This window comes from Macrobrachium rosenbergii, chromosome 42 (assembly GCF_040412425.1).
Source record: "Macrobrachium rosenbergii isolate ZJJX-2024 chromosome 42, ASM4041242v1, whole genome shotgun sequence".
In the NCBI taxonomy this organism is placed as follows: Eukaryota; Metazoa; Arthropoda; class Malacostraca; order Decapoda; family Palaemonidae; genus Macrobrachium; species Macrobrachium rosenbergii.
In genome coordinates this window covers 31,894,236-31,906,843 of record NC_089782.1, presented here as the reverse complement: position 1 = coordinate 31,906,843, position 12,608 = coordinate 31,894,236, and the positions used below count along the sequence as shown (strand labels likewise).

The window sequence follows — 12,608 nt, the reverse complement described above, 5'->3', positions numbered from 1 at the left end:
ACTGAATATATATGTATTTATATATATAAAAATATATATATATTTATGTATAAATAATCTGAAGTAAGAGAAAAATAAACTTTGATAATTAATAATAAATTAAGAAAGGAGGCAGATTAATAAATAAATAATGTAAGTGGTAAAAAAAGAACTTTATATATATTTATAAATAAAATATATATATATATATATATATATATATATATATATATATATATATATACATATATATATATATTATATATATATATATAAATCTTATACATGTAAAAAGAAATGTTTAAATGTCTCAAAGGAATGTTAAAGCGACATGTAGGTTGACTGGAAATATGGCACCGATCATATACAACCACAAACATTTGCCAGAGAGAGAGAGAGAGAGAGAGAGAGAGAGAGAGAGAGAGAGAGGAGAGAGAGAGAGAGAGAGAGAGAGAGAGCGAGCGAGCTATTTCATTCAACAGAAAGGTTTGGTTCCATCGATTGCGTTCATTTAGTCATTGTTTGGAGAGAGAGAGAGAGAGAGAGAGAGAGAGAGAGAGAGAACCTTAACAAAAATAATACAAAGAATATAAATCACTGAGAGAGAGAGAGAGAGAGAGAGAGAGAGAGAGAGAGAGAGAGATAAACCTTAACAAAAATATACAAAGAATATAAATCAGTGAAAAACAAGCATTAATCTCTCTCTCTCTCTCTCTCTCTCTCTCTCTCTCTCTCTCTCTCTCTCTCTCACACACATTAATATAACTTATTTTTTATGGAGCCCAAACTATCTGAATTTGGACAACTTCTGGACAGTAGTTCGGAATGTGGTGGAATAAGTTTCACTCATCGTATATATTTCAGCCCTGCGTGATTGTTTATGTGACGCCACAGAAAATGTGCGAACAATAATGACATTAACTGAAATTAACTGTCTAAAAATTCTTGGGATTATTTTGAGATTTGGAATGAAGTCTGTTTATTTTATATATCTAGTTTTTAAATTATTAGAATTATTATTATTACTATTATTATTATTTTATAACAGAAAGTTATTTTTTTAATATCTAGCTTTATTATCATTAATTTTGTAATATGCATTTACATAGTATGTATATGGAAATATATATAAATATAAATATATATATTATATATATATATATATATATATATATATTATATAATTTATATATATATATTTACATTTATATATATTTCCATATACATATGTAAATGCATATATATATATATATATATATATATATATATATATATATATATATATATATATATATATATATATATATATAAACAAACATAAAAACCACAAAAGCACATTATTTCAGGAAAGATGACTCCGCACCGTCAGTGCATTCCTGTAATTATAAGAAGGCGTGTCATCGCCTTTTGTTAACTACCCACCCACGCCCCCTCCCCGCCCCCGCCCTTCCCATACATATGTTCTTAAGTGCCTCAGGAAATGAGTTTGTCCTTCGTTCCCCCTGACGAAATAAGGCTTTCCTTTCAGCCCTTCCAATCCTTGTAAGAGGGAAGGAGGGGGGAGGCGTACAAAGACCTTATGAATAGGATGGGACCCAGCATATGTATATAAGGGACGCCGTGGCGTCTACCTGTACTCAGAACACTTTGGAAGATTTGTGTGGACAAGAACTTCCCTCAGAATGAAGATCGTGAGTAGCTTGCTTTGACGAATATTTAAACGAATATTTATAAACTTTACAGTTGTGTATTGACTTTAATTACTGGGTATTGTATATTAATTTTTTTATTCTTATTTTGAGTGAATATTTTTAAATGTTATATGACTTTCTTGACTTTAAATACTGGATACTGTGTATTAATTTTATGTCACTATATAAACGAATATTTGTAAATTCTACAGTTGTTTATTGACTTTAAATACTGAATATTGTATATTGACTTTAAATACTGAATATTGTATATTGACTTTAAATACTGAATATTGTACATTGACTTTAAATACTGAATATTGCATATTGTCTTTCTACTCCTACTTAAACGTATATTTATAATCGTTACGGTTGTATATTGACTACAGATACTAGATATTGTATATTAGGTATATTCATTCTTGTTATTACTATTTACTGAATGTTTCTTAACGCTATGGGTGTTGAGAAACTGAATGCAGATATTGTGTGTTAAGTATATTGCTTATTTTTTTTTCCTGTTGGAGTGAATATTTATAAACGCTACGGTTGTTTATTGACTTTAATTAATATTGTAGTATTATAGGTCTTAAAGGAATTTAAGGCTATTTTTTTCTTTAGTGAATATAGTCGTGATAGTGATTTGTGGCTGTGGCTGTGTGATGCAAGAAGTACTATTATCCTTTGATGACCTCTCTCTCTCTCTCTCTCTCTCTCTCTCTCTCTCTCTCTCTCTCTCTCTCTCTCTCTCTCTCTATATATATATATATATATATATATATATATATATATATATATACATATACATATACATATACATATACATATATAATATATACTGTATATATATTATATGTACATACATATATATATATATATATATATATATATATATATATATATATATATATATATATATATATATAATATAAACATAATTAATTAAGCTAAGACATCCGTACAGCATCGTACTTTGGTATGCAAAGGAAATTCTACGAGGATATGAATTTCTTATTGTTTAGGAAGTATTATTGTGGAATTCTCTCTCTCTCTCTCTCTCTCTCTCTCTCTCTCTCTCTCTCTCTCTCTCTCTCATCTACGCTTTATGTAATTTATTCAGTAATGAAAACCACTGAAGAAACACGGAACTGAAACTGAAACTGAAACTGAAACTGAAACAGCCATTACTTTTTAACAGATCATTCATTAAGAGACAAATAACCTCCTCTCTGGAATAATTATTGAAATTATATTCTAATAGTTTAAAATATACTGCATTGACAATCAGTAAGCTTGGAGCTACATAATATGCAGTTAAATGCGATTGGCTGAAACTCGTCCCGCTTACCACCAACCAGAGACTGCAATTTAAATTCGTCGACCAATCAGAAGCTAGATGGAGGATTCAGCGATGTCGGCTGATGAAACTTACCGTCAGCTCCAAAAAAAAACAGATTATAGACCGTGATGGAAATCTTAGTTATTTGAAGATCGTACAAATTACATATTCAAAGTGATTTTTTTTAAGGGTGACGCAATATGCGTCTCGTGTTTTTAGTTTTCTATAAAATAAAACTATTGTGCCGGCTTTGTCTGTCCGTCCGCACTTTTTCTGTCCGCCCTCAGATCTTAAAAACTACTGAGGCTAGAGGGCTGTAAATTGGTATGTTGATCATCCACCCTTCAGTCATCAAACTTACCAGATTGCAGCCATCTAGCCTCAGTAGTTTTTATTTTATTTAAGGTTAAAGTTAGCCATAATCGTGCATCTGGCAGCGATATAGGACAGGCCACCACTGGGCCGTGGTTAAAGTTTCACGGGCCGCTGCTCATACAGCATTATACCGAGACCACCGAAAGATGGACCCACTTTCGGTGGCCTTGATTATACGATGTACAGAAAACTCTTAAAGAAACGAAGATTATAAGAACCTGGGAAAACAGAAGCAGGAACTGAATTCCAAAGTATGTCAGTTGGAGACAAGAGACTGTCACTAACAAGTATAATCACGAGAGGATTACCGACTTCGACTTTGTGAATACCTGGGAAAACAGAAGGTGGAAGCAAATTCCAGAACAAGAGACGGTCATTACCCAGTGTAATTACAAGAGAATTACGACTTTCATAAGGTAAATGTGGGAAGAAGTTGCTTGTCGGATGATACGCCAGTGAAGATTTTCCTCCCTGATTTACTGGTATTACAAAGCAAAATATTCAAACCTTAATAACATCTTCGTTCAATTGGCATATTATTGTTCTCTCTCTCTCTCTCTCTCTCTCTCTCTCTCTCTCTCTCTCTCTCTCTCTCTCTCTCTCTCTCTCTCTCTCTCAAGTTGCATCTTCGTTCAGTGGGCACATTGTTGTCTCTACCACTATTGTTGATTCATTGTTCATCATTATTCCTACTTTACATTATGATATTCTTCGTTATTATTATTATTATTATTATTATTATTATTATTATTATTATTATTCAGATGATGAACCCTATTCATATGAAACAAGCCCACAAAAGAGACCATAACTTAAAATTCAAGCTTCCAAAGCTGCTTATTATTATTATTATTATTATTATTATTATTATTATTATTATTATTATTATTATTATCATTATTTAGAAGATGAACCCTATTCATACGAAACAAGCCCACAAAAGAGACATTAATTAAAATTCAAGCTTCCAAAGCTTATTATTATTATTATTATTATTATTATTATTATTATTATTATTATTATTCTACAAAGTCACAAATGTCTTCAGTTCGAGTCATCAGTTTTAACTTGACTCTTCCTCAAACCAGACATCCATATTCCTCGCTCTCCTGCTGGTGTTATCTGCCGTCTTTACCGCCGCGTCAGCTGACCCAGCAGCTGATCCGCTTCCCGCAGCTGACCCAGGCCTCCTGAAGAAGCTGAAGAAGCTGCTCAAGAAGGGCAAGAAGGGAGGCGGAGGCGGCGGGTACCGGCGCTACGGGTACGGCGGGTATGGACGCTGAAGGGAGTTCGGCTACGAGGAAAATCGAAGTCTCTGGGGATGGAGATTGACGGCTGGAATTGGTGGAGATTTGAGGAATTTGGTTGGAGGGACGTTGGAGACTTTGATGGTGGAGATTGCCAGCACAAATTGGTGGAGATTCTCCAACACAAGATCACTACAAATAGTTCTTTCTGTTCTGTGAAATTAGGTTTTAAGTTTTTCATTACGAATCTCGCTGATTTGAATTGATGAATCATGTGATTTTTCTGTTATTTGAGAAGCTATTATCTCTATGACTTCCAAATTCTAGCGACTTTTTCTTATATTTCTTTTGCATTCCCACCCTTTTTTAATAAAATAAATATATATAACCAGATGCAATATACATTTCTTTATACCCCTGAAAGAGTATTTTACGGAAACGAAAGCAGAGATTATTATTCAGACGGTGACCCCAATTCATATGGAACAAGCCCACCACAGGGGCAACTGACTTCAAATCCAAGCTTCCAAAGAATATTATTATTATTATTATTATTATTATTATTATTATTATTATTATTATTATTATTATTATTATTGAAAGCAATTGCTGCATCAGTTGCACTGATTTGTATAGAGAATATTATTTTTATTATTATTTATTATTATTATTATTATTATTTTATTATTATTATTATTATTATTATTATTATTATTATTATTATTATTATTATTATTATTATTATTATTATTATTATTATTATTATTCAGAAGATGAATCCTATTCGTATGGAACAAGCCCACCACAGGGGCCATTGACTTAGAAATTCAAGCTTCCAAAGAATATGGTGCTTATTTGAAAGAAGTAACATAAGGTAATAGGAAATATAGAAATAAAGAAATCAGCCATTAGAAAAGAAAAAAATAATAAAAAATATAAATAAACAGATAAAAACGTAAGTACATTATAAAGAAGAGAATTGCTTTAGGGTAGTAATACGTTGCATCTTCGCTTGAACTTTTGAGGTTTCAGTTGCCCGACATCCTCAGGGAGGCTCTTCCACAGTCCAACGGTGTCAGGAATAAAGGCCCTCTGGAACTGAGGAATAAAGGCCCTCTGGAACTGAGGAATAAAGGCCCTCTGGAACTGAGGAATAAAGGCCCTCTGGAACTGAGGAATAAAGGCCCTCTGGAACTGAGGAATAAAGGAGGAATAAAGGCCCTCTGGAACTGAGGAATAAAGGCCCTCTGGAACTGACGAATAAAGGCCCTCTGGAACTGACGAATAAAGGCCCTCTGGAACTAAGGAATAAAGGCCCTCTGGAACTGAAGAATAAAAATCCTCTGGAACTGAGGAATAAAGGTCCTCTGGAACTGAGGAATAAAGGCCCTCTGGAACTGAAGAATAAAAATCCTCTGGAACTGAGGAATAAAGGCCCTCTGGAACTGAGGAATAAAGGCCCTCTGGAACTAAGGAATAAAGGCCCTCTGGAACTGAGGAATAAAAATCCTCTGGAACTGAGGAATAAAGGCCCTCTGGAACCGAAGAATAAAAATCCTCTGGAACTGAGGAATAAAGGTCCTCTGGAACTGAAGAATAAAAATCCTCTGGAACTGAGGAATAAAGGCCATCTGGAACTGAAGAATAAAAATCCTCTGGAACTGAAGAATAAAGACCCTCTGGAACTGAGGAATAAAGGCTCTCTGGAACGAAGAAATAAAGGCCCTCTGGAACTGAAGAATAAAAATCCTCTGGAACTGAGGAATAAAGGCCATCTGGAACTGAAGAATAAAAATCCTCTGGAACTGAGGAATAAAGGTCCTCTGGAACTGAAGAATAAAAATCCTCTGGAACTGAGGAATAAAGGCCCTCTGGAACTGAAGAATAAAAATCCTCTGGAACTGAGGAATAAAGGCCCTCTGGAACTGAAGAATAAAAATCCTCTGGAACTGAGGAATAAAGGCCCCCGGAACTGAAGAATAAAAATCCTCTGGAACTGAAGAATAAAGGCACTCTGGAACTGAGGAATAAAGGCCCTCTGGAACTGAGGAATAAAGGCCCTCTGGAACCGAGGAATAAAAATCCTCTGGGACTGAGGAATAAAGAACCTCGAACTAAGAAGTTCGACAGCGAGGCACATTGACTTCTGCAACATTATAGACACCAAGATACCACCTTCCAGTGCTCCAGCTGTGACGCAAGATCACTCCCAGTCGATCAATCAATTAGTTAGTCTTCTTGATGCATCACGGAACAATACGATTGATTCTATGAAGAAAGAGAAGAGATGATTGAAGGAACAGAAAACATTAACAGTGAAGTGTGATAATATTATTTCATGTTAGCAAGATCCCTTTGAATATGTAGCCAAAATATTAACTTACAAATGAAGTCTGAATTCAAAGGCGCTGGATATTCAAATTGACAATAAACAGTAATATTGACAATAAATAGTGATATAATGAGGGGGAGATAATTGCTAGTAGCCAGAAATCTTATAATGAATAATAACAATAATGATGAACAATGAATTAACAACAGTGGTAGAGACAATAATATGTAAATTGAACGAAGATGCAACGAGAGAGAGAGAGAGAGAGAGAGAGAGAGAGAGAGAGAGAGAACAATAATATGCCCATTGAAGAAGATGAACTTGAGAAGAGAGCAAGAGAGAGATGAGAGACAGAGAGAGAGAGAGAGAGAGAGAGAGGGGAGGGGGGCCTCATGACCAAAGTTTTGATTGAAAATACCTTTTTATATGAAACTTATTATATAAACAACCCCATTGTAAACTTGAATTTACCCTCTCAGGGAAAATGTCTGAATTTTGTAGCGAAATTACCTGTCATGTTGGGAGTAATAAATAATTCATGTGTGTGTCAGAAGATTTATACTTTCCTGGCAAGGTTACCCCGTGCCAACCATACTGGAAAATGTTATGTGTTTATATATTTATATATACAGTATATATATGTATTTATATACAGTTATACAAGGTTCAAACTGCTTAGTTTTTCTTTGGCGCAATCAAGTTTTCTGTACAGCCGCTACAGCGTATAATCAGGGTCACCGAAATAGATCTATCTTTCGGTGGTCTCGGTATAATGCTGTATGAGCCGCTGCTCTTGAAACTTAAACCACGGCCCGGTGGTGGCCTATCCTATATCATTGCCAGAAGCACGATTATGGCTAACTTTAGCCTTAAATAAACTTAAAACTACTGAGGCTAGAGGGCTGCAATTTCGTATAGTTGATGATTGGAAGGTGGATGATCAACATACCAATTTGCAGTAGATTTTAAGATCTGAGGGCGGACAGAAAAAGTGCGGACAGAAAAAGTGCCGACAGAAAAAAGTGCGGACGGACACACAAAACCGGCACAATGGTTTTCTTTTACAGAAAACTAAAAAGTGGTAGGGGTAACGTCATATAAAATTCATCTCAAAATGGATTTATATTTCGAAAGCCCATAAATTTGGTAAGGAAATTCTTTTTTATAACCTCGTCATTCTGCACGGCTAAATACTCGATATAAGACACTCTCAGAATACGTTAATTATCAACGGAAATAATAATTAACCTGAATTACTCCAGTTGCAAGAATGTTGCAGACGTGACTGGAATAATTTCCTAGATAACCTAATGGTCAAATAATTGCAGCGCAGCTGACCCGGAATATTTCAATAATTAATACTTTTTCCTTCTTTCGAAGTTACGATGTTGAATTTTTAATATTAGGCGTACTGTGTATTGCTCATTGTGTAATGATCAGGAGACTCAGTGTCTATGTATAGGTTTGCATGTGTATATATATACATATATATATTATATATATATATATATATATATATATATATATATATATATATATATATATATATTTATATATATATATGTGTATACATATATATATATATATATATATATATATATATATATATATATATATATATATATATATATATATATATATATATATATATATATATATATATATATATTATATATATATTACTTATATACATATACACACACACAGTAGATATAGATACAGATATTAGAGATACTGATATAGATCTATACACATATAGCCCTCTCAAACCTTACCAGAAAACACTTTACCCCTCAACCAAACCAACTGAACCTCCCATATATAAAATCTACATGGGATGAAAACATCTACGGAAGATAGGATGTCCATAGGATGTCCTTCCTTCCTCCATCCTTCCTCTCCCCACACAGGATGTGGCAGAAAGGTGACATAAAACCAAGGTGAAATGGATACGTATAAGAGTGTCTCCGTAGGATCTAAGCCCAGTCGTTTGCCAGAGGCCTAGCTGCGAGCATTTCCTTATAATGAAGACTGTGAGTCAACTTGGGGATTTGTTGTGATTCATAAATTTGGATTTTTGTTGATTTTATGCTTCAAAGTGATTCATAAATTTGGATTTTATTGGTTTTATTCCTTAAAGTGCTTTGGTTTTATTCAATGCTTTGATTGTGATTCATAAATTTGGATTTTATTGGTTTAATGCTTCAAAGTGATTCATAAACTTGAAATTTTTTTATTTTATGTTTCAGTGAGATTCATAAACTTTGATTTTGTTAATTTTGTTCTTCAAAGTGATTCATAAATTTAGATTTTGTTGATTTGATGCTTCAAAGTGATTAATAAATTTGGATTTTGTTGATTTTGTTTCAAAATGGTTCATAAATTTAGGTTTTGTTGATTTTACGTTTCAAAGTGATTCATAAATTTAGATTTTGTTGGTTTTATGTTTCAAAGTGATTCGTAAATTTGGATTTTGTTGATTTTATGTTTCAAAGTGAATCATAAATTTGGATTTTATTGGTTTCATACTTCAAAGTGATTCATAAATATGGGTTTTATCGGTTTTATGCTTCAAAGTGATTCATAAATTTGGATTTTATTAGTGTTATGTTTCAAAGTGATTCATAAATTTGGATTTCATTGGTTTTATGCTTTGATGTGATTCATAAATTTAGATTTAGTTGATTATGTTTCCAAGTGATTCATCAACTTTGATTTTATGCAGTACTTTAAAGTGATTCATAATTTTTTAAGTATTCATAGTCTTTAAAATTATTCATAAATTTTGGATTTTTAGTCAACGTTAATGCGGTTCATAAATTTTTGATGTATCGTCCATTGATAGGATTCATAAATTCTGGATCTTGTTACTACATTGTGATTTATTAATTTGGATTTTGTTGATTTTGTGCTTTAATATGATTCATATGTTTTGGGTTGTTTCTATATTAATGTGATTCAGAAATTTTGTATGTTTTCCTACATTAAAGTGATTGAAAAATATTGGATTTCTTTCGATATCAGTGTGATTCATAAATTTGTATTTTATTCTGGGTTTTAATTTGAATAATGAAATTTGGATGTTTAATACATTAAAGTAATTCATGAATTTGGATTTTATTCTGTGTTTTAATGTGATTCATAAATGTTGGATTTTTTTTTACATCACAGTTATTCATTAATTGAGATTTTATGTTAATGTGATTAATTAATTTTGGATGTTTTCTACGTTAAAGTGATTCGTAAATTGAGATTTTTAATGTTAATGTGATTTACAAATCTGAATTTTATTCTATGCTTTAATGTAATTCATAAATTCTGGATTTTGCTGGTTTCATGATTTATTGTGATTCATAAATTTGGAGGGTTTGGTTTATGTCTCAAAGTGATTCATAATTTTTTGTTATTTTTAGTGTGTCTTATAGTGATTCGTAAATTTTGAATTTTTCCTACATTAATGTGATTCATAAATTTTGATTTGCTCTATGCTTTAATGTGATTCAATAATTTTGGATGCTTTCTTTTAATGTGATTCATAAATTTTTTTTTGGTATATTACTGTGATTCATAAATTTTGGATTTTTCTACACTAATGTGATTCATAAATTTTATATTTTGTATTTCTGTGATTCATAAATTCTATATTTATATTGTGATCCAAATTTTATATTTAATATTAATGTAATTCATAAATTTTACATTCTATATTAATGTGATTCATGAATGTGAATTTTATTCACTGCTGCTTATATGATGTATTTTTTCATAAATTAATAAAGAAAATATTTCAATATTAAAAAAGGATAATATCTAATTGGTGTTGTTAACTGTAAATACTTCTTAACAGATACTTCCATCTTATTCACCACAGTCTATGAGACAGTGTAAAAACAACCTTTCAAGGCTAATTGATAATAATGACAGTAATTATCTCCTTAAATACTCTCTAATAGACCACCTTCTTCATCACTCTGCTTCTGGTGGTGTCCTTAATTGCCCTGGCGTCTTCTGCGCCTGCGCCGGGGAAGACGTTCTTCAGAAAACTGGCCGAATTGTTCAAGAAAAAAAATAAGGCGGATTTTGTCTACCCAGACGATTATGGTGGATTTCTGTGGTAGGCATGTGTTGAGATTGCCGTTCAAGAGTTGGAGGTTGATTGGCGGAGATTCTCCAACATTATATATACAGTATATATATATATATATATATATATATATATATATAGTATATATATGTATATATATATATATATATATATATATATAATGTATATATATATATATATATATATATATATATATATATATATATATATATATATATATATATATATATATATATATATATATATGCACGGAGTTTCTATTTCCTTTTTACGTCTGTTGTTCATTGTGTAAATAGGCCATACCTTCTTCAATGTCATTTTTTAAGTTATTTGCATTTTTCTGAGATAGTTTCATCTGTCATATTCACTCCAAATCGATGAATTTGTATTTTGTTTTCGATTTTTTTTTTTTGTATAATAAATTGAAAAGGAATCTATAAGGTTTTTTTTATCCATTTTTATGTATTTGTAAATGTGGAAGTATGTGCATAAATTTTTTTTGCATTTACGAGTAAATAACTATATATACATATATATGTATATATGTAAATTTATATATACATATAAATGTATTTATATAATTCATATATGTATAATACATATGTAATATACTTATATGTATATATATATACATATACATATATATATATATCACCTTTCCGTGTCCAAGCAAATATAAGAATGAGGTTGCTAGCCCCACGCTAGCCTAATTCCTGACCACCATCACACTCTAGAACCCGTTTATAATTGGGTGGACTGGTAGGCGGCAGTAGGCAGCAGATTGTAAGTGATTCACGGATCGAGCAAATCTGAGCCAAGCACTGTACCACCCAGACACATTTGATGAATCCTTCTGAAGGTGGGGGGGTTGGTGAGGGCTTCCCATGCCTGTGTAGGTTGGTGTGTGTGTGTATGTGCGTGTATATGTGGGTGTGTATGTGTTTCTTATTATCATATCAACAAGTACACAAAAGCATGGAAGGTTTCAGTTAGTAAAAATCTTTTTTATCTAAAAAAAACTTAATCTTATTATCACTGACATTCAGGAAAAATCCATCTCAATTTCTGCCAAATAGTAATATACAATTTCCTATGCTTACTTATCGATAATAGACTGTTAAAAAGTTAAGATAATCACAGAATATCTTATCAAAAAAAATACATATTTTATATTTCTTTAAAAAAAGTTAAGATAATCACAGAATATTTTATGACAAAAAATGCACAATAATTTATTTTTCCGAAAAAAAGTTAAGGTAATCGCAGAATATTTTATGACTGAAAAATCCATAGTACTTCATTTTTCTTTAAAAAAGTTAAGATAATCTCGGAATATTTATAACTAAAAAAAATACACAATACTTTATTTTTCTCCCAAAAAATATTAAGATAATTACAGAATATTTTATAACTAAAAAGATTACATAATACTTTATTTTTCCAAAAAAAAGTTAAGATAATCACAGAATATTTTGACTAAAAAAAATACACAATACTTAATTTTTCTAAAAAAAAATACGCAATACTTAATTTTTCCAAA

General features: G+C 31.5%; 1 long non-coding RNA gene across 1 annotated transcript; it reads left to right on the top strand.

Annotated features, from left to right (window-relative positions):
* The first annotated feature begins 1,565 nt into the window (after positions 1–1,565).
* On the top strand, positions 1,566–5,024 carry LOC136827648 (uncharacterized). The gene is made up of 2 exons (XR_010849829.1): positions 1,566–1,670; positions 4,473–5,024. It is a non-coding gene; the product is annotated as an uncharacterized lncRNA (long non-coding RNA).
* Positions 5,025–12,608: the final 7,584 nt, after the last annotated feature.